Genomic DNA, 23,160 nt, shown 5'->3' with positions numbered 1-23,160 from the left:
ACTTAAAATGTTATTAAGAAACCATAAGGAAGAGAAAATACATTTACTATTCATTAAGTGGAAGTGGATCATCATAATGGTTTTCATCCTCATCATCTTTACATTGAATAGGCTGAGGAGGAGGAGGAACAGGAGGGGTTGGTCTTGTTGTCTTGTGGGTGGCAGAGGTGGAAAAGAATCCATGTATAGGTGGACCCATACAGTTCAAACCCATGTTGTTCAAGGGTCAACTGTATACATAATATGCTGCACACATACATGCACACATATATACACTTGCTTAGAAGTTCATAGAGTATCTCTGAAAGACTATCAGAGGAACTGCTGATGGTAGTCATAGGCTGGGCACAGTGGCTCATAGGTGTAATCCCAGCACTTTGGGAGGCCAAAATGAGTAGATCACTTGAGCCCAGGAGTTCAAGACCAGCCTGGGCAACATGGTGAAATCCTGTCTCTACAAAAATATACAAAAAATTAGCTGGGCATAGTGGTGCACGCCTGTACTCCCAACTATGCAGGAGGCTGACCTGGGAGGATTGCTTGAGTCCAGGAAGTGGAGGCTGCAGTGAGCCACGATCACACTACTGCACTCCAGCCTAGGCAACAGAGTGAGACTTGTCTCAAAAACCAAAACCAAACCAAAACAAAAAGCACAGTGGTCATATCTGAGGAGCACAGTGGTCATATCTGAGGAGAGGAACTGGGACTTGGAGTACAAGAATAGGAAGTAAGCTCTTCTCTGGGAGCTTTTGTGTTCTATATTATAGTTTATATTTATTTTTCCCATGTGCATTTTAAAGCCATTACGTTAAAATACAAAAAGTGTGAGGACAGTAGTGTATTAGAAGGCATACTATACCGATGGTCAGTTGACCTAAGCTGTAGTTTGTTTTTGTTACGAAGTCCCATGATCTTTCCAGAACTCAGTGTCCTCTTCTGCGAAATGTGGACACTGACCTTGCTGGTCTCAAAGGCCTCTTTCAATTTTAACATTCCCCCATTCCATTGACTAACACAGAGATACTTTTATTGCAGAAGTGCTTCGGTCAGTCAGTATCTTTGAAAATAATTTGGCCAATGAAAGCCCTGGTGTTGGATGAAAGTACTAGCTGCTGGGAATGCTACCCCTCCTTCTGGTTCTCCTTCAAGTCCTTCAAGTATTACACTGTGCTTTCCCTGAGAAAATAAACTGAAACAACTGATTTGTTTAGCTTCACAGTTTGAAACTGTGGTTTTTAATATAACCTCACATTTGAAATATTTTAGGCTTGTTTTTCTTTAGGATCGGGTAGGTTTAAATCTCTGACAGATTGACCGAATCTCATTACCCCCATTATACTGTACGACGAAAGCTTATTTCCTAAGTGTTTCCACATTTTATGCTCACATTCACATAGATCTAAGTGGCCAAAACATTTAACTAAATGGACTATTCATACAATCTTATTTCCTGGCTGGTCATCTATGTCAATGATAACAGTAGCATTCATCCCATGCCTATGAATCTGAATCTTAAAAAAAAAAGAGAGAAAGAATAAGTATTTAAATCTAAACTATGCTCAGACTAGTGATTTAAAAGCTTTTTTAATTATAAAAGTAATTTCAGTTCATTTTCAAAGGTTCAAACAATACAGAAGTGTATAAAGTAAGAATTGAAAGTCTCTTCGCTGCTCTAATCTCACTCCTCAGAGGTGATCACTGGAAGTATGGTATATGTCTTTTCAGGTACACATACACACACACACACACAAACTTCACTTTTATAATAATGAGATTCTACTGAACATGCTGTTTTACAGTTTGTTTTTGTACTCAGCACTATGTTGTTCTTGGGGTACACATAGCTCTACCTCACTCTTTTTTTTTTTGAGACGGAGTCTCACTTTGTCACCCAGGCTGGAGTGCAGTGGCACGATCTTGGCTCACTGCAAGCTCCGCCTCCCAGGTTCACGCCATTCTCCTGCCTCACCTCAGCTTCACAAGTAGCTGGGACTACAGACGCCCTCCACCACACCCGGCTAATTTTTTCTATTTTTTAGTAGAGACGGGGTTTCACCGTGTTAGCCAGGACGGTCTCGATTTCCTGACCTCGTGATCCGCCCGCCTCGGCCTCACAAAGTGTTGGGATTACAGGCGTGAGCCACCGCGCCCAGCCTACCTCACTCTTTAAAGGGCTATAAACTATTCAATCACACTGATGTACTATCATTTATTTACATATTTTCTCAGTGTTGGACATCTAGAGTTAGTCTCCATTTATATGTTGTGAGAAGCCATGTTGTACTGAACTTAGACATTTGGCTAGAAGTTTTATAGAATGTTTTCCTTGAATTAGGGTTCCAGGCACTTGCTATATGCCAGGCACCAGTGTAAACACTTTACAAATATCAACTTTTAAAATTCCCATGACAACCCCATGAGTTACAGATACTATTATTATCTCAGTTTTTCAGATGATAAACTTAGGCTCAGAGAGGTTAAGCAACTTGTTTGAGATCTCATGGTTCTAATTGGTAGAGCCAGGATTGGAATCCAGGATCTCTGAATCCAGAGTCTGTCCTTAACGCATATGCATTCTGCTGCCTCATAGGATGGGTATATTTGGAATCTTGATAGATACTGCCAAGTTGTCCCTGGAAAATGTTCTATCAATTTATATTTCCACAAACTGTATTTGAGTGTTCACCCATTTTCCTATTTCATTACCAAACCCTATGTTCTCACTTTTAAATTTTTTTTTGCCAATTTGTGGTTGGAAAAATAGTATCAAATTATTGTTTTAACTTACAATTAATGCACTATTAACATTTATAATACTTAACTTTCATTAGACCTGTACTACAATAAAATGCATAAAAGAATTCTTCATCATTTCCAGATTATCATCCCAGAGCCCTCCCTGAAGCCCACACACAGCTTCTTCAGGAAATGCTGACAACATGGTATACACATGGCTTCCATGTTTGTCGTGGTTCCAAAGTTTGCTTTTGAGTTTAATTTCTTTCTTTCTTTCTTTCCTTTATTGGCTAAACTCCCCCCACAGGACCTGAGTAAGCAGAAGGCTTTTCAGAATTACAGCCTGAACTATTTCTTAAGCAATTTGGGAACTCATTTCTAAAGCAGTCCTCAGATTCACACAACATAGTTTGTGACGGGGTATGCCCAGAGCAGGTAGGAAAGGCAAAACAGCATTTTGACACTGAGGGATTTAGCAGAAAGATTTGACCCAACAAGTAAAAACTCTTTTAAAGGTTCAGTCAAATTTATTCCCATCACATTCCTCTGGAATGCCCAACAGGCACATGTTTTGTCAATGAAAATTGTTTTCAATCTCATTGATGTTTTGTTTGGCAAGAACCATTTCTTTCAACAATTTCTTATTAATCATCTCTAATTTTTCACTTCTGACAGTGTTATCGCCAGTGCTTTCAGTAACTGCATATTTATACAACAGCCAAACTTCAACCTGTGTTCAGTTTTTATCTGTTTCTTGGGAATGTAATTTGGAAAAAAAAGTTACCAATGTATTTACAACCAAATTTCAGATCTTCAACATTACAGAGGGTAAGAAATGTGAACACAATGGAATTCTTCTGTCATCCTTATTTTGTGAGATCTAATTACTGTATACTCACCTTCCCAGTAATGTCATGTTAGCTTTCTCCCTGTCTTTGTGGCTTGTAGATTTCTGTCTCCAGGGGCATGGTTTGCACTGTGGTGATCCAGATATGGATAAGGCAACATCCAGTGTCTTAATAGGGTCCTGCCTTCCAAACAAATAATTCACTGTGGCTCTAAGATTGTGTCTTTCTGCATATGCCAACTTAAGCTGTTTTAGCCAAACCACCTTCTACATAGGCCTAGTAAAAATACCTTCAGGGCTAGATGAAGGTGTTTGGCATGTATTTTTTTCCATGGTGGGGGCAACATTGGGCAGTGCTGTCTCCCTGGCTATGAGCAGCTTGTGGGTCCCCAGGGACCATTTCACTGGACTTCAGCTTAAACGTTGTTTATACATGGCCATCGATTTCCTTTACCAAGAGCTGCCAATCCAATGGCATTAGCCACACCTGCCATGCACTTCCACCCCTCCTCAACCAGGTGGTAAGCACAGGAGATGAACTGGTGTTAGGAGAAAAAGCCATATCGATGGTCTAGTGCAGTGGGATAGCCAGGGAACTTGTTAGAAATTCAATTCCCTGGCCCCACCCTACATCCCTGGGTGATTTGGATACAGACCATAACATTTGAGAACTGCTGCTCTAGTTTAATACATCAGAATCTTCCACTTTATTATTTTATTTCCATATTTGTGTATCCCTCTCTTCCCCTTTGACATTTTCTGTCATGGTTTTGCTTTCTAAATGTCTTTAAGCTGTCTTGTTGATTGGGGTGCACCCTGACTAATGGCGTGCTGGCAAAGGTTTAACAACAGGCTCCAGAGGAGGGCAGACTTGAAGTGGAGCCTTCAGGGGGCAGTGTGAGGGGTGCTGATTTCAAGCAACTCATCTGGTATTACTGAACATGAAGTTGGGAAGAGATGTGCATAACTGAAGTGGGTGAGAGCCAGTCCAGCACCCTGCGGAGAGGTACCAATAATTCTGTAGGTACTTGCTCAAATTTAACTCAATGGGAGTTTAGATTGGATTTAGATTGAGTCATTAGTTGCAGGTCATTTGTTGAATCATTGAATACTTTTGATTGTTCAGGCGACTGAAATACTCAGTTGATGTCCTTTAAGATCACTGAAAATATTTAAAATCAGCTTACATATGGCATTTTGGAAATGCCACATACATAATAGATTAAAACCCACAACCATATTTGCTGTCTTTCCCATGCATGTCCTGTCAAAATTATTTTTTGGTGACTGTAAGCCCTACAACGACATGGACCTTGTTTTCCTCTCCATTCTATTCTCATTCCTTATACTCAGCATTGTTAAAAAAAAGTTTGTTGATGTAATAAATGTGCAGTTGATATAATGATGTAATAAATGTGTACTGCCATAACGAACTACTACAGACTAGGTGGCTTAAACAACATTTATTTCCTCACAACTTTGGAGGCTAGAAGTCCAAGATCAAGGTGTCTGTAGGTTTGGTTTCCTCTGGGGACTTTCCCCTTGGCTTGTGGATGGCCATCTTCCACCTGGGTCTTCACAGTCTTCCCTTTGTACATGTTTGTGTCCAAATTTCCTCTTCTTATAAGGACATCAGTTGAATTAGTCTGTTCTCACGCTGCTAATAAAGACATACCCGAGACTGGGTAATTTATAAAGGAAAGAGGTTTAATGGACTCACAGTTCCACATGGCTGGGGAGGCCTCAAATCATGGCAGAGGGCAAGGAGGAGCAAAGTCATGTCTTACATAGATGGCAGCAGGCAAGAGAAGAAAATGAGAGCCAAGCAAAAGGGGTTTCCCCTTATACAACTATCAAATCCTGTGAGACTTATTCGCTACCACAAGAATAGTATGAGGGCCAGGCATGGTGGTTCACGCCTGTAATCCCAACAATTTGGGAGGTAGAGACATGTGGATCACTTGAGGTCAGGAGTTCAAGACCAGCCTGGCCAACATAGTGGAACTCCATCTCTACAAAAACACAAAAATTACCTGGGTGTGGTGGCGTGTGCATGTAATCTCTGCTACTCGGGAGGCTGAGGCAGGAGAATTGCTTGAACCCAGGAGGTGGAGGTTGCAGCCAGCTAAGATTGCACCACTGCACTCCAGCCTGGGTGGCAGAGTGAGACTCCATCTCAAAAAAAAAAAAAAAAAAAAAGAACATTATGAGGTAAACCACCTCCATGATTCAATTATCTCTCACCAGGTCTCTCCCACAACATGTGGGAATTATGGGAGCTACAATTCAAGATGAGATTTGGGTGGATATACAGCCAAACCATATCACCAGTCATATTGGATTAGGGCCCACCTGAATAACCTCCTCTTAATATATTACTTCTTCAAAGACTTTATCTCCTCATACAGTTATATTCTCAGGCACTGGGGGTTGGGACTTCAACATATGAATCTAGGGGAGAGGGGAGACATAATTCAGCCCATTATAGAAATGATCAAAACTTCTATATTTTAAGGCTCTAATAGCATAAGGAAAAAACAAAACATCAATTGTGAATTAGAAGTATATTACACATGTACATTTATGTTTACCTTGATATGATAACTTGTATTGATACAACCTTATCTAAGAAGTGACAAACTAATATTTTATAAATTGCAGAAGTGTCTCTCCCATCTCTCCCCTCATCTCATACTGCCTTATTTTTGATGCGTGAGGTTTTTTTCCTGCCAAATGAGTTAGAAGAGTGGAAGAGATGGAAATGTAGTTTGCGTATACAGAAAAATTAGGTATTGAAACGTATGTACACATACTATATATATAACATATACGTATCTTGTGCTGTAAGAATAAAGTGTGGACACTTCATCCTAGCACATACTTTTACTGTAAGGAAAATATCCTTGGGGAGGTTCAACTGCAAAAGTCTGATCTCACATTTTTGAGATTATTTTTTGATCTGATGACTATGAGAACAACACGGAAGTTCAAAGTGTGGAAAGTTTATAGAGCCTTTGGGGTGTCATTTTCTTGGGAAGGAGTAGGCTCCAAAGAAGCTAGAACTTTCTGGGTTGAGACATAACTCCTCTGTAGTCTTCACTCTGACCAACTATGAAGAGGGCATCACGACACCTGACTTCTGGCCAGCTTCTTGTTTTTTCCTTATTAACACTCTGTCATCTTAAATCCTCTGGTGATGTAAGTGAATTATTACACAACACTGATTTTGATTTCACACTATAGGGTTTTTTTTTTTTTAGGGTAGGTGTAATTTTTTTGTTTCTTGTCGGGATTACTATCAGATTTTTAAAAATTATTTATTTTATAGCTTTTTAAGTTGGGGTTCTCTTTTGATCAGTCAGCTTTCCTTTAGAGATCCCCAGAATAATTTCAACATGCCTTGAGGGCATATGTTCTTATAATACAATAGCATGACTAGGTGGTTATTGGCCACCAGCCTAGCACAGTGAGGCATGCTGTTATTACACCATTACACACATCCTGGTGAGTGTCTTATTATGTAATTGTAATTCAAAGATGCTGCTGAAAGCAATTACATAAGTCCTGTTCATTTCACAGAGAATCGAAAGGGCAGAAGTAAAGCAGAGTTAAGCTCCAAGGAATTGAGGGCAGTCATTCTTTCTTTATTTATTTTTGAGACAGGGTCTCACTCTGTCACCCAGGCTAAAGTGCAATGGTGCAATCTCAGGTCACTGCAACCTCCACCCCTGGGGCTCAGGTGATCCTCCCACCTCAGCCTCCCAGGTAGCTGGGACCACAGGCATGCACCACCATGCCCAGCTATTTTTTTTTTTGTATTTTTGGTAGAGATGGGGTTTTACCATGTTGCCCAGTCTGGTCTTGAACTCCTGAGTTCAAGGAATCTGCCTGCCTCAGCCTTCCAAAGTCCTGGGATTACAGGTGTGACCCACTGCACCCGGCTGGGCAGCCGTTCTTTAGATGGTATGTCACATCTCTTGATAGAAGATTAGGTGACCATTCTCAGGGGATTGAATTGGCACATTTTGACCTTCTTATCCAACATTTCTTTTTTTCCCAGACAGCAAGCAACAATAGCAGCACTGTAATTTGTCCTTTTATATTTACTTTTAAGGTTTTCAATAAAGTAAAATGGAGTGATACAGTGATGATATTCTCTGCCTCTCTGGGAGGACTGAATTTTTATTCTGTGTGTCCAGGGGTGTGACATATCTTGAGCAAATAAAATAAAGCTTACCTACTCCAAGTATAATAGAAACCTAGAAGACAGGGCAAGGAGAGTTGCTTCTATTACTCAGTGTAGCTCTCGGAGTCAGATAGCAAGGACCACTGGTTATACACATTGGGATTCCCTAGTGTCAGACTATCCCTTAAGATTCTCTTCTGATGAAGGTTTTGCATAGGTGTGCAGTTCTGTAGAGGGGCTGGAAACTCCGCCAGGTAGTGTAGGAATTTTTCAACCTGGTCTATGGTTGTCCAGTTGAGGATGCATTTGTGTGGCTTCTAAAACATATCAAGGAGCCATATAACGGGAGCCAATACTCATTTTTTTTTTGAATGAATGACTTGAGAAAGCAAGCTGCTTCCTCTTTTCTCTTTTTCCAATTTCTCCTCAAATCCCAAGGGAGCTTTCAATATCACTGAGTTACTTGGCAGGTTACTGTCAGGTGAATTTACAAGAATTTGGTTTGGAAAGAGTAGGCTGTCTTCCTATGTGATAAGGAGTCCCTAGATAGCAGTGCCTTCTCTTGAGAATGCAGCTAAGCACGCTCACAATTGTGCCTCTGTGCAGGGGATATCCCAAGTTGCCAAAAAGAGAAAGCAAAGCATGGAACCAGATATTGAGTCTGTAATTTTATTGTGAAAACTTGGTACCAGTGTGATGGTAGAGCATAAGTTTCTTGAGGACAAGGAGTGTGTCATTAATCTTTTGTCTCCAAGGCCAAGCCCAGGATTTGATGTATACGAGATCTTTAAAATATGGTCCCTGCAATGATTAATTTTATGTGAGACTTGGCTAGGCCCTGGTACCCAGATATTTGGTCAAAGATGTCTGGATATTCTGCAAAGGTATTTTTTAGAAGAGATTAACATTTAAATCATAGACTGAGTAAAGCAGCTTAGCCTCTGCGATGGTTAATGTTATGTGCCATAATGTGAATGGACCTCATCCAATCAGTTGAAGGTCATAAGGAAAAGGCTGACCTCCACTGAGGAAGAGGATTCTGCCAGCAGACTGTCTTTGGACTCAAACTGCAACATCAGCTCTTCCTTGAGTCTCCAGCCTGCCCACCTAACCTGCAGATTTTGGACTTACCAGCCTCCATGATTGCATGAGCCAATTCTTTATGAATGAATGAATGAATGAATTTCTTCAACATCTTTGCTTTACTCTGATGCTCTCCCCTACCCCCACAATTCCAATGAAGTGAGGAAAACTATTTTGCCAAGCCAAAACTTTGGATCTTTGCCCTAAAATCCCAGAGACTTCCCTTTAAATAGAGAGTGAAAGCCCTGATACTGACAAGGATAAGACAGGGGAAAGATAATTTGGCGGGGGTGGGGTCGGGGGGTTGAGGGAGAAGAAGAATTCACCAACTCCCCTCAAAATCTCTGATTTCATATTTACTGTTAATATCCAATGTAAAAACAGTTGGCTTGATTTAAATGTCTTTGTTGGTTTCCCAAGCCCCATCACCACCACCACTACCAGCTCACCCTGCCAAGGCCTGAGAGGCTGAAGACCACTTTTCAGCCTGATATGATTTCTAACAGCTGAGATATTAAAACACTGAAAAACGGGAATTATAATGGGAATGCTGACAGACTATTAACTATAGCAGCACTGCTCTAATAAGTGGAATGGCCTGTCTTAATCTCTAGTTCATAAATATGCAAATACAAGACTGGAGATTTGCTCCAAAGAATGTCTCTATAATTTTAACTGACCTTTACTGATACCAAATGAGCCTGTTGCTTCCGTTTTTGTACATTGGATATAAAGTACAGGAAATCCAGACGCCTGTCGACCTAAAGTATATAAAGTTTAAACTGCCAGCTACTAAACTCTGGGCTCAGATTCCATTTCTCTTCACATTCACAGTCTTTATTGACATTTTCTTTTTTTTTTCCCCAGGGGGTGTAAGCCGAGTGGGGGCGGGGGAAACAAACCTTGTTCATCCCCCTTCCCCCCAACATTACTTCCACATTCACAGCGCCTGCCCAGCCAAAATTCATGGATTGCCTCAAGGACAAACAGGCTATCTACACTAAATTATAAATTTGAGTTTTATCCAGTTTTCTGCTTTTGGACCAAATGGCCAGCAAATCCAGTGACTTCATATTTAATAACCTAGATGTCATTTGTACTGTGTCTTTCAGCACAGAGTAAAGAACTGGATGGCTAGCAGTTTTGCAGATTTTTCCCCCTAATTATTTGAAGCTGTTCAGCCCGGTATTCGAATTATTGATGCAGAGCCAAATTGCCAGCAGGGGAGAGATCTATCAAACCCAGGAGCTAAATGAGTCACTGAGAGTCAATCTGTTTTTCCCTTGCTGCTGGGGTTTCCTCTGGCCCTCGTCTCTCTCTCTGCTCCAGTCACACACAGAGCTGCAGGCTCAGCCCTCATTGGCTCCTATCCCCTCCCATTCCCCTCCTCAGCCCTACTTGCTGCAGCTGTTGATGGGGTCTGACCGGCTGGCTGCGGAGATTCAGGGCCTCAATGACACCATAGTTGAGGCCTTGCTTTGACAGAAAATGAAGACATCTTTGCCTTGTTGCATTTGCTTCTCCAGTAATACATCAGGTATCTGGAGAGTAAGGCCCACAAGCAGAGTGTGTTGTTGGGGTGCAATGCCAGTTCATCACTTCCCGACGTCCAGTTTTCAGAGTACTCTTCTACTTTTCCTAAGTCCAAATGGAGTCCTTGGAACCAGAATCCTGCATGTGGTCATAAAATAATAAAAATAAAGGTCTGTGGATATGCTGGAGGTAGTGGCAGGGCAGAATGCCACCAACGTAAGCCAGGCTTGCTGGAGTGGTCGCTCTTCAAGCATTGGAGTAAAGTTCACAGTGCTTCTAATAACATATATTTTTTTTCCAGTAGAAACATTTTATTTCTAACAACATTTACTTAAAAACAAAATTCTTGTATTCTTCATGTAGGGTCAGTATTCAACTGCACAAAAATATGCAGCCAACTTAAGAACTATATATAAGATTAAGACACCTGGTATTTCATGGTAAATGATTAAATTAACTAACACAGTTATATCCTGAACTTTGCCGTTAGGAATGACAACTTTGTTCGATGTGCATTGAGGATTGTGGGTAATCTAAATTGGTATGAGCTTTTTCTCTTTGAAACTCAAACAAAATTAAGGAACAGTATTCTGCAAATGGAATATGGAGTTTGAGAACTGCCACAAAAAAATTCTCTTGTAGTAAGCTGAACTCCCCTAGGAGTACTCAGGAATTAGAGAACTCAGGAATTAGAGAATTAGAGAACTGGAGAAATGAGGGGGCGTGGATAGTAGGGAGAGAAAAATTGATTAATTGATTTACTGTATTTTTCAAATAGAAATAGCTGGGAAAATAAGACAAAACAAGCAGAGTTGTTTCTTTTTCACAGTGAAGCCCCAGAGGGGTGCAAGCTTTGTTGTCCCTGGGTAGCAAGCCTATTTCCACATTTCCGACTGCATATTCCATATTTATGCTGATTTTTGGTCTCTCTGTTCCTGGCTTGCTAGGTGGCAAGGGCAGTTAGAGAAAAAAGGCAGATTTATGAAACAGAAAAATTTCTCACTGAAATCAGGCTTGGATTTGTGAATCACTTTTTTTTCCCCCTGTGGTCACTCCTGTGATGAGGTCAACTGCTTCAATCCTTTAGGTTTTGTAGACGGGTTTCTGGATTCCAGGAGTCCCAGAAGGTCCAGGGAGCGCTCCCCACATTTTAGCCAGAAGTAATTAACTAAAACATAAAGGCCTCACTTTCTCTTTTCACACTTTGAGCCACAGATCATCTAATTCCTAGCTTGAGACATCAGATTTCAGATCATTAGTGCAAAGCATCTTCCACAGGAGGCAATAAAATGTCACTTTATATAACTCAGCTACAGTTACACTGCCTTCAGAAAGCAGGAATCTCCCTGAAAAGAAATTTACATGAAAACAGTCCCATTGTTTGAGAATTTATGCAAATGTTGAACAAAGGGGTTTGATAGTGATTTTAAAAACTTAAATCTTTATTACTGCCTCAAAGATATCCTGAGAAACTTGGTTACTTCTAAAGGATTCCATTGCACTTATTTTTTAAAATGCCTATAATATAGAGTTGTTTTAAAAATTTTCCCTAAACTCTAAACTTCTTCCTCAGCTTCAAAGCCTTCTATAATGAATATCCTACAGAGAGCCTAGTGCATATTGGTTTAACACTTACTAGGATCACTCATTACTGGTTAAGAAAATTGAAGATAACAACCATAGTGCCAAGTATTTTGAACAACATAAAATGTTTCTCCCGTGGGTGTAGCTCTTAGGGACCGCATGGGGATACATACCCCTCAGTGCTCAATCAGCACAAGATGAAGCTTAAGTGTCTCAGTCCATGTTGATTGCCTCTGAACTCCCCGGTGTTAGGAATCTGGATGTGTCCATTACTGCATGTTCAAGCAATGAACTGCCTGCACCAGGAATCTGATTTCTGTAGAAAGACATTAAGGGGCTGGGTGAGGAATAGGGTGTCAACCAAACGTTGTGATATTTTCCTTTGATTTTCACTTTCTTTAAATTCTTTTCCATTTGCTACCTAGCAACTGTCTGGCATTGGTACCCTCAGTTTCTTTTCTTCTGCTTTTCCTCCTAATTCAGTGTGGAAGATGATCAAAGTATGACATTTCTTCTACCCTAGAGGTTGGCATTTCTGCAGGCACAAATGAGCTTGGTTTTCAAGCACCAGTCTTTGAACACAAGGAATTCTTTTAATGATCACGCCGGACTATATAGACTTTGGAATCAGACTCTTTGAATTCCAGCTCTGCCATTTACCAACTTTGACACTTTGGGTAAGTCCTTTTAACCTCTTTAAGCCTCAGTTTCCTTTTCTGTAAACAGGAATAATGATAACTAACAATAATAATAATAATCCTTTCTCATCAATTAAAAATAAACTGAGCTGAAACTGCTATTTGTATGCTCTCAACATATATGTGTGTGCGAGTATATATTTATTTTATATAGGTACCGATATACTATATACAGTATGATGTAAATAATAAAATGCAAAAAATGTAAATTAAATAATAAGGTTACAAAATAAACAAAAACAAATAATTTAATATTTTCTTTTTATCCTGCACAAATACTGGGAGCATTACTTCCACTTTTGGGAACCTTAATGCATGTAGTGTGTTTAGCAGGCTGCATAGCACAAAGTAGTACTCAGGATGTGTTAGGTTATTACTTATGTTCATGCCTAAGGAGAAGTTTAATTGGCGAAACTTCAGTCATTCTTGCAATGGAGAACATTCTGTTTCCTTTTGGCTTCTTTTTTGACATGACTTTGCTCTTATATTAGTAGCAGAGAATGGCTGAGTTGTAAGTCAAACTCTTCCAACATGGAAGAAAATTATTGCACAGTTCTGGTCAGCATTTTTTTTCTGCTCAGGTGTGCTCTACATTCACAATTATTTTCCACAAGATTTCCTGTTCAAAGGAGGATTGGTGACTTCCCTTCCTTCAGACAAACAAAGATAACACAGTTGTGTTCCCTTGTGTGAGTCTGGGGTGACGTTGGCTCCTTGAGAAATGAAAACTTTATCATAAGAATCTGTGAAAATGGGGAAAATGGGAAAAGGAGGACAGATTCAAAATTGGAGGAAAACGGAAAAATCTCTCTTCATTTTTTCTAATTGTTCTTTTAATGAAATCAATACTGCCCTTTGGCATTAATGATCATATGCAAAAGGTAAGACACATTGATTTTGGATTTTATTGTTGTAGCATGGAGTATAAGTCTAGATATTTGTATAAATATTCTTGGCAGTGATGCTTCTAATTTCACACTCATTTATTTGTTATTCCTAAGCATTGGTATATATGCTTAGCATTTACATCTATGTCAGGCACTGTGCTACTTTGAGGATGAATTTATCTTCTGAACAAACAGAAGCAAACCAAGGGAAATCAGGAAGCAAATCTAGCAAATCAGAAGCAAATCTTGCAAACAAGGAACCCGAGATTTGCTGAAAATTTAATGTGAACCAAGTAGTGATTGACCTCACATTTAAAAATTAGTATCAACCTTTCTTCTTGGAAAATCATTTCTTTTTTCTTTTCTTTTTTTTTTTTTTTGGACAGGGTCTTGCCCTATTGCCCAAGCTGGAGTGCAGTGGTGCCATCATAGTTCACTGCAGCCTCAACCACCTGGGCTCAAGTGACCGTCCCACCTCAGCCTCCTGAGTAGCTGGGACTACAGGCACATGCCACTATGCCCTCCTAATTTTTGAATTTTATTATCTTCTGTAGAGATGGGATCTCATTATGTTGCCCAAGCTGGTCTTGAACTCTTGGGCTCAAGTTATCCTCTCATCTTGGCCTCTCAAAGTGTTGGGATTACAGGCATGAGCCACCATACCAGGCCTTGGAAATTCTTTTATAACCTAAAATGTAAAAGCTTGGCAAAAATCTTAAAATATTTTTAAAAATCAAGGAATTAAAGGCAGAATAGAAATTTGCATTAATCTTGAGAAAAGTACTCAGTAAGTACTCAGTAAGTATTTTAATTCTGTTTTGGTTATTCTGGATCCACCGAGTGTCCAGGCTTAGAGATTTCCTTTATGTTCAGCCTTTTCTGTTGGCTTCACTCTTCTCGAAGCATAAAGTCTTAGTGTAGGCAATGGTGACATGTGTGTTTTTGCATACTTTTTTTGTTCTTCTCTTATTTCTGCACGCAGAAAAGACCACATTTCCTGGTACTTAGGGGACTTGTGACTTGCACTAGCTAATGGGCTATAAACTGAAGTGGGACGATGTTCATTCTGGGCCTAGGCATAGAAGAATGCTATGAGGTCCTCTTTGTCTTCTACAGTAGGGACATGACCAGATGGTGTAACCACCTTCAACCTGGGTCCCTAAGGAACTACCTGGAGTTGCTCCTGGTGCCTGAGTAGCCCTAAGAGCAGACCGTCTCACTGACTTGTGATGAGCATGTAGTGAAACGAAATATAAACCTTTGTTTTGATGATCCACTGGGATTTTAGGGTTAATTTGTTACCTCAGCCCTAATCCAGTCTATCCTGAGAGTTGCAGGGTTTTTAGTTTTTATGTTTTTATTTTTCCTAGAAAAAGCAGAGATGTCTAGATCTTTCTCTAAAAATGTTCTACTCTGAGAAATAGTGAGCAAAGTACCAAGATTTAAAGCCATCAGGGGACTGAAGTGAGAGCAACTTATGAAAAGATCAAGCAAAAGGACTCAAATATTTGAAATAAACATACATGTCCTGCTGGTCAAGTGTGCACATTGGAGAGTCAGCACTGTGTGGTGATTATTTAAGGGATTTATCTAGGGAATTTGAATTGTGACAAGACTTTAACTTCATGAAAAATGAGGAAGAGTGCCCATTCAGGCTTTTAAAAGTGAGAAATAAAGGGTGACTTTTTAGTATGAGGTTTTCAGAACTTGAAAATAAAGAATTTGTACCACAAATATCTCTAGGAATGATGATCACTTAGGTCTCTGAGAAAAAGATCCAGAAGAGTGAACCACAATTGGAAGCAAACAGAACTTATCAACACAGGAAAGTCCAGAGGGCAAATAACATTTTGGGTAAGAGCTCTCAAGTGTGTATCGAAGAGCTCCTAGTGTAACATTTTTCGTCATTGAGCTAATCTGACATTATACAGGATGAAATCATTTTCTTAAATTGCTAACTAAGAGATGTCATGGAATAAAGCCCCTATGAGTAGAGTGGATATAATCAATATTCTAAGTTTGAAAGATAGTGACATTTCTGATTCCCCTAGTGGCCTGGAAGTGGTGGTTGCATGGCAGGCTCTAAGGCTGACTTGTTGATCTGTGAGGCTCTTTAAAATGTACTTTTAAGGCTGCTTTCTCCCTAATCTTAAACACTTGACCTTTGAGTCTGATATTCTTCAGTATTATTAGATTAGATGATTAGTTATTAAATATACTGTCTCCAGTAAATAGGTAATTGTGTAATGCAATGGCCCTCAGCCTTTCCAGGCCATGTTCCCAAGACATTTAGAGTTAGAACACTGAGTCCTTTTGTAGTAGGAATCTTTAACCCTTTCTGTGGGTTGAAGAATGTATAGGGGTTTCCCTAGGTCTCAAAATCAGCTGACTGACGAAGGGCAGTAAAAAATGTAGAGTGTCACATGTTTTTGAGAGCCATAAAATTCAAAGATCACAGAACTTTTATCACATTTATGCCCACGTAATAAGACTGAGTAATACACACACCAAGATTTTCCCTGTGACAAGCTGGGTGTGATGAACAAACCTAAGTCCTTCCTAGGCTTTATGTTGGGTGTTTGAGAAAAGCTTAAGCACTGTTTTGCAACCAAAAGGACGCAGGTGTTAAAGTTTTAAATGTCTCTATTGCTTCTTGCCAAATTTTGCCTGGCATGAAGGGGTGGGGATGGAGAGGGGACGAAGAATAGAGGGAGGGACAGGATCTAGCATGTTTTGATTCCTTAATATATGCAAAGCACAGTGCTAGGCATTTTACATATACAGATTCATTTAATCGTCCCCTAGGTAGAAATAAGGTTTGTGTTATTAGTCCTCATTTTGCATTTAAGGAGCCTGAGACTCAGAAAAGATAAAGTTGCCTAAGTCCAAACAGCCAGGGTAATTGAATTAGAATTTGAACTTCAGTTCAAAGTCCTTATTCTTTCCAATGTCTCACAATGTCTTTATTTTATTAAGTGCCTACTACGTATAGATAAGGTGTTACTCATGTTGGCAGAAAAGGTAAGATGGTCAGGAAAATCTAGGAATGAATTATCCATGTGCTGTTTTTTAATTCAGTGTTTTTGGTAGCACACTGTAAGGAACACAAAAGTACTGAGACACAATGATCTGTCCTTAAATTAGAAGCCGTAACCTATTTGAGAAGGCAAAGCATCATGTATCAAGCAATTCCTAAATTGGATGTTATGAATAAGTCTAAAAGTTCCCAGAGGTAGAGGTAAGCATGGTATGGAGATGACTACTAAAATCTGAGAGACTATGATCTTGTAAAATGCCAAGATTTGGATAGAAAGGGCATTTCAGATATGCGGCATGGGAAGCCATGAACTGAGGCGTGATGGTTTTGTAGAAAGACCAGCCTGGCTGGGGAGGAGGAGCTGACTGCTCTGATTACCTTCCCCTGTCCTGGTCTAGACTGGTCCTCTGTGCTCCTCTCTCATTGCCTTCATCACACCCAGATAATTAACCACATGTGATGCATGTGCATCCATCTTCTCCTGTGAACTCCTTGGGAATAGGGGCTGCCACCTATTCACCTTCTTATTCTCAGTGCTTAAAGCAGTCCATGGAGCCCATTAGGTGCTCCATAAATAATTGTGAAGTAGATGGATGGAAAGATGGATTTAGATGAAAGGATGAATAGTGGATGATACATTTAGAAAAAAAAAGGGAACCAAATTGACACAGAGGCAGGAAAAATGTTGAGCCAGATATGACAGTAAAAAGTTCTTGATTGAGTGTGTAAACAAAAAAAATAGTATTTATGAGTGGGTTAGAATGATGAAAGACTAGGAGAACTGAGGTGATTAGAGCATGCATCAGGGAAAGCGAGAATGAGGAAGAATGAAGAATTGAAGTCAGAGAGTAGGGAGCAACCATGGGCTTTGGTTAGAGCTCTGATGGAAGGGAGAGGAGAGAATGGGCGTCCTCTAGGAAGAAATGTAGGGTGCAGGGAAAAGGATATAGTTTTAGGAAATAATAAGGACACTTCTAGACACATTGAAAAATGGTAAAATGAGCTTAAATGATGATACTGAGCATTAAGTGCTAAGAGGGGCATTCAGAGTGACTTTAAGTATTTTGGAAAATATATGGAAAGAGGCTGGGAGTAGAGATGTGGATGGCTGGACAGAGTCAAGATTCTACCTGTTGCAGTCAGAGTCCAGATGTGTCTAGGGATGAACGATTGCCTCACCAACTCCTGGAGATTATGGATTCTCCCTGGAAGCCACAGGAAGTTTGAGGTATGAAATGATCCACGTGACTTAATTCACCATGAGATTTCCTAAGGCCTTGGTGTGGGATTTCAATCTCCCATTAATCAAATTAAATTAATTTTTGAAGCCTCTTGACTGATGGTAAGTGAATCCCAGACAAGGCATCCCAGGGAGCTATCAGTGCCTCAGATTTCTACCCTGCTTGACTTGACCATGTGTGCATGCACACACACACACACACACACACACACACACAATTAAGGTTAGGGTTGGGACAAAGAGAAATGCACACACAACACATACATTTCTAGCCATTCTGAATTTCTAGCAGTTCTAGATGGTCTTATATCAGCAAAGGATTCTTGCACTCAACATTCAGTCAAAACAAGGCTAATGTTCTTATCATAGCACACCACACCCGCATAGAGACAAGAAACATTGACCAAAGGACGTTCAACTCTCCTAAAGCCAAGCGCCAAGCCCAAATCATGACTCAGAACTCCAGACCTCAGTCATTTCTCCTGCTCATGAAGGAATTCCTTTTTTGAACTGGAAACTCATAAATAAACATCTCCTTCCTCAGTGCCCCCAAACAACTTGCTGGGTAGAGAACTCTGTATTTTATAGGAAATGTTTGCAGATTTTTATGGTAAGTTTCCAAAAATTAAAGCACAAACATTTCTCCTCACATATATTTGTTATGATAGTTACTGGTCCAAGTAGGAATACATATCATCCTGAAGGTAGAGAAGGCACCAGGATCAGATCTTAACCCATTTTCATAAACACCATGGAGCATAGTTAGCTCGGAATCCTACAGAGTCCACTTGACTCAGACCCACACTGGTGCTTCAGGATAGTTTAACGTTTGGGGAACAGGTTCCCTTACTGACACATAGCATAATTAGGCATAATGTCTTAAGCGAACATATTAGCTCAGTCTTTTAACAGTGTGCAAGCCTCAGCTTCTGCAATAACAACCTAATCTTGTGTGGGAGCCATCTCAGGCTTCACCTGAACACAGGCACTGTTGTCCACCCACAGATAAAGCTTGGAATGGTTTTATTTATATACTCCTTGTTAGTCATGCAATCTGTGTGCAAACAAAACAACATTATTCTTATCTCCTTGGAAAGTTTAATTCATTAGCAATTAGAAATTGGTGCAGAAGAATGGTCAGGCACCTGGAAAAGGCTCTTCCTAGCACAGCGCATCCCGAAAGAGCAGTTTGTGGGAGCAACTTTTACCGATAACAACACAGTGACATTTGCTGAATTGTTGCACAGCCTTGTTTTTAATAAATAGTTTAGCCATGTAAGGATTATGTCACTGTAATTAAATAAAATAATGTAGCCAACAGTCTCTTCAAAAGTACCGTGTTGAAACTTGCTGTTCTCAGGCCCTCGCCAGAGCCTGTTCCTGCTGTCTGCTCCCTGCCCCCTCCCTTGTCTGGCTTGTTTTTAGGGGAGGTTGCGTCTGGGTCAGGTTCCTGTTGTTGTGACAAAGGCTTCTTAGTAGGAGGAATGACTTGGCCCTAGAAGCTGGTTAAGGTCTACAGATTGAGTGAGTCCTATTTGGAACAGGGATGGGCCTTACAGCATTATTTGCCATCTTAAGGTCAGGGAACTTAAGAATAGCAAACCTGGACTACTCTGCCAAAAGGTCACGCTCAGTCGGGCCTGACAGGGTGCTCCTGTAGTCCCAGCTACTCCGTAAGCTGTGGTGGGTGGATCAGTCGAGCCCAGGAGTTCAAATCCAGGTTGTGCAACAAAGCAAGACCTTGTCTAAAAAGAGTCGTGTTCAATGCAAGACAGTAATAATAGAGGAAACTGTGGGATTAGGGGTAAGGTAGGAAGAGGGTATATGGGAACTCTTCGTACTTTCTGCCTAACTTTCCTGTAAACCAAAAACAACTCTAAAAGGTAGTCTATTATTAAAAACAAAAGCAAGTCAGGCTCACCCATGGCTCTGAGATGTGAGGGGCCAAGATTTATTTTTAAAAGACTTTTCTTCTTCTCCATAAGAAGTTCAACAACAAGCAAGCACTGATATTTGGAGGGCTACACCCAGGACAGGGAATTAGAAACAAAACAGTCCCCTGGCTGCCTTCATTGGTGGCAATCCATTCATGTGGAAAGTGACACTTGACCCAAATGAGGGGACCTCTAGGTTTAGCACCACTTGAGCTTTGTCTGACCCTGGAATAAGCAATACATCTACTCTTTAGTTTGGCATTGCGTGGGTCAACTTGCGACTTAAATATTTTACTTTCAGCTGCTTAACTTTGTATAGGTCAGCCTCAGTGTTGTTAAAAAAAATGTTGCTAAAAATAATAAACAGTTTTGGAAATAGAGTACATCTAAAACAAATAAATTTAGCATAGAATAATACATCTTAGGGCTAGTAGGGACTTCAATTATCATTTGGTGCAAATTTTGCCTGCTCTTAAATAGGCATGAAAGAGTTAAATAATGCAGCCCCAGCAAGGCAGGTAGTAGAAATTTTTTAATCCCAGCTGCTGCCCCCGGGGGTAAGAGGACGAGACATTTGATAGTCTAAAGCAGAAAGTAAATATAGAATAAATTACTTCCACGTAATTGGGGAGATTATTTCAAGTAGATTGCGACTTGGAAATGGATGGCTTCTTTTCAAAACCTGGGGTGACCTGCAAATTTCCCATCCTGGTTTCAAGGTGGCACCAAGGGAAGGAGCAAGTCCTGGCTTTCAAGGGCAGCTATAGCTGATACATTTTGTAAAGTCAAAGCTAACGTCTTTAATATTTGCATTACTCAGATCCGTGCAGTAGTTAATAGGAACAGAAATAGAAAGAGACATAGAAATGTGGCCAACGGAAAGACACTACCTTAAATGTTTGAGCTGTAACCTTTGGTAGATGGCAAACAGAAAACTCTTTGCAATTAATATAATTGCCCTTGTTCAAGGAAATAGTCAATTTGATTTGAAATGGGGTGGAAAAGCCTGGGAAGGGATCTGTGTGAGACAACTAAAAGAATTACTGTACATTTTTCCACATAATGGGCCAATTTTCCCATTCTTTGGTTTTAGTGCTCCCTTTTATAGTCAGTATGACTATGCACCAATCCTATTTCCAAGTGGTAGTCTTTCTAATATTTGTCTTCTCTTTTTTTTCAGACAGGGTCTCATTCTGTCACCCAGGCTGGAGTGCAGTGGCACGATTATAGCTCACTGCAACCTCAAACACCTGGGCTCAAGCAATCCTCCCACCTCTGCCTCCTGAGTAATTGGGACTACAGGCGTGTGCCACCACGCCCAGCTAATTTTTAATTTTTAATTTTTTTGTAGAGATGGAGGTCTTGCTATGTCACCCAGGCTGGTCTTGAACACCTGGCCTCAAGTGATCCTCTGGCTTCGGTCTCTCAAAGCTCTGGGATTACAGACATGAGCCACTGCACCCGGCTCTGTCTCCCCTTCCTATGTGTGTTAGCTCTAGAACAAGAGAAGCCTTGTTGAGATTCATGGCTGCCCACCCCCCATCACCTCTCTGACTTTGGGCAAGTTGCCCGGCCTCTCTCAGCCTTTATTTTCTTTTTGTGAAATGGGAATAATAATAGTACTTGCCTCATAGGCAAAATGTTGTGAGAACTAAACGAGAAAATGCACATAAAGCACTTGGCACTTAGTTCTTTTTATGATTATAATGATAATCAGACACAATAAATTATTTCTCACATCACATGCTGTTTAGCTTATTCACTGTTCGATTTTTCCTGAAGTCAGTTCAGTGTGTAGCATCCAGAATTGAACAAAACACTCCCGATATGACCTGATAGTGCAAAGTAAACTATCATCTTCTTCATTCTAGGTTTTATGTTTCTATTAATGCAGTCTAAAGGTAGGATATGAGTTGTTTTGTTCATGTATCTTTTTTTTTTTTTTTTTGCAGGGATGGGGAATGACTATCTCCAATTAAACTGCTCAGTAAAATCTCTCCTCTTGTGTGTTGTGCTTTAGTATTTAGTTTTGGATACTAGTGCAGGATCTTAAATTTATCCCATTACATGTGATTTCTTTAATGTTAGTTGCTTTTCAAACCTGTGTAAGCCATTCATTCATTCATTCATTCATTTTAGAAAGTCAAACATATATTTATCATGAGCCAGCACAGTGCCAGTTATTTGCCATGTTCTAAGATTTTAAACATTCATTGGCATTTTAATTGTGCATGATTTCTATACCTTCATCTGAATTGTTGTGTAACATGTTTGGATAATACAGAGCTAAGGGCACAGGCAAAGAAATATCTTTAGAAACTTTCCTCTAGGCTCACCAGTACCCTTAGGGCACCATCATTTAAATATTATGAATTAATCTTGTGTGGTATCATTTGGTACAAATTATTTTCCAGCTTGACCAGCAAGAAACCTTGAGACTTTCTCAGAATTCTTGTTCAAGTCAAGATTCACTATATCTTTCTAGTCACCTAACTCAATATTCCTATCAAAATAAGATGAATCTGATGAGATTTTTAAAAAAAAGTGAAGTTAGGCTCCCTTGTTTCCCAATGGGCTGAGAGGATATATTCCCATTCCAGAATTTTGAAGAATTTAAGTGCACACAACACAGTGCCTAAAGCATGTCAGCTGTCTGTTTCGGATGCTCGTCCTACCACGTGTAGCATGGTGAAGACAGGAGTCAGAGGTTGGGAAGTTTAGCTAGGTGAAAAAGTCTGCCCTAGGGCGTGCCCTTCCCACTACTGGAGAGCAGTTGCTTTACATTTTATTTTACCTAGCTTTTTGTAAATATTTCTCCCTTCCTGGGTTACTTGTGATCAAGGGGCATGGACTTACTCATCTCTTATAATTCCAATCAGTGCATGGCACATCATAGCTGATCCTCAATTACGTTTTAAGTTAATGTACTCAAGGTTTATTTGTCAATTGAATGCCTAACCTATTACAATTAAGGAGAGAGAATACTATCCCCTTTCAGTCCAGGTGTATGGCAAATGGAGATGTCTGTAGGTATTAGGACATCCCTAGAAACTTTCAGAAAGGCATTGGAGGAAAGCCTCCTTAAACTGTATGAAACTCCAGTGATTAGCAATGGAGTCTAATGAATGAGAAGCAGTATAATGGCTTTCTCAAAATATTGGGAAATTCATGATCTTTTTCTCTCCTTTATCATTCCTAGGGTTTTGGAAATCTGGATTGTAGCGGGGCATTGTATGTTAAAAAATCATCTTCCCATTCTGATCTTTGCAAAGATATTTCTGTTCCTTAAATTTGTTGAGGGTAAGACATTGCAGATTGCTTCTGTGGACTTCTTGAAGGTAAGTATTATCTCTTGATATTTGTATCTTCAGTGTCTGGCACAATGCTTGGGGGTG

At 40.1% G+C, this 23,160-nt stretch overlaps 1 protein-coding gene and 1 long non-coding RNA gene across 2 annotated transcripts in view; both read right to left on the bottom strand.

Annotated features, from left to right (window-relative positions):
* Nucleotides 1-23,160, bottom strand: part of LOC129015142 (neuroblastoma breakpoint family member 11-like) — a 2,260,169-nt gene that overhangs the window by 822,285 nt on the left and 1,414,724 nt on the right.
* The window catches only part of LOC134739492 (uncharacterized), a 33,010-nt gene that overhangs the window by 4,773 nt on the left and 5,077 nt on the right, over nucleotides 1-23,160 (bottom strand). The window contains exon 2 of the long non-coding RNA XR_010126186.1: nucleotides 12,143-12,285. This is a non-coding gene — a long non-coding RNA (uncharacterized LOC134739492). The remainder of the gene's footprint in view (nucleotides 1-12,142; nucleotides 12,286-23,160) is intronic.

This window comes from Pongo pygmaeus, chromosome 1 (assembly GCF_028885625.2).
Source record: "Pongo pygmaeus isolate AG05252 chromosome 1, NHGRI_mPonPyg2-v2.0_pri, whole genome shotgun sequence".
NCBI lineage: Eukaryota > Metazoa > Chordata > Mammalia > Primates > Hominidae > Pongo > Pongo pygmaeus.
The sequence above is the reverse complement of the archived record's forward strand: the minus strand, read 5'-3'. Positions and strand labels throughout refer to the sequence as shown.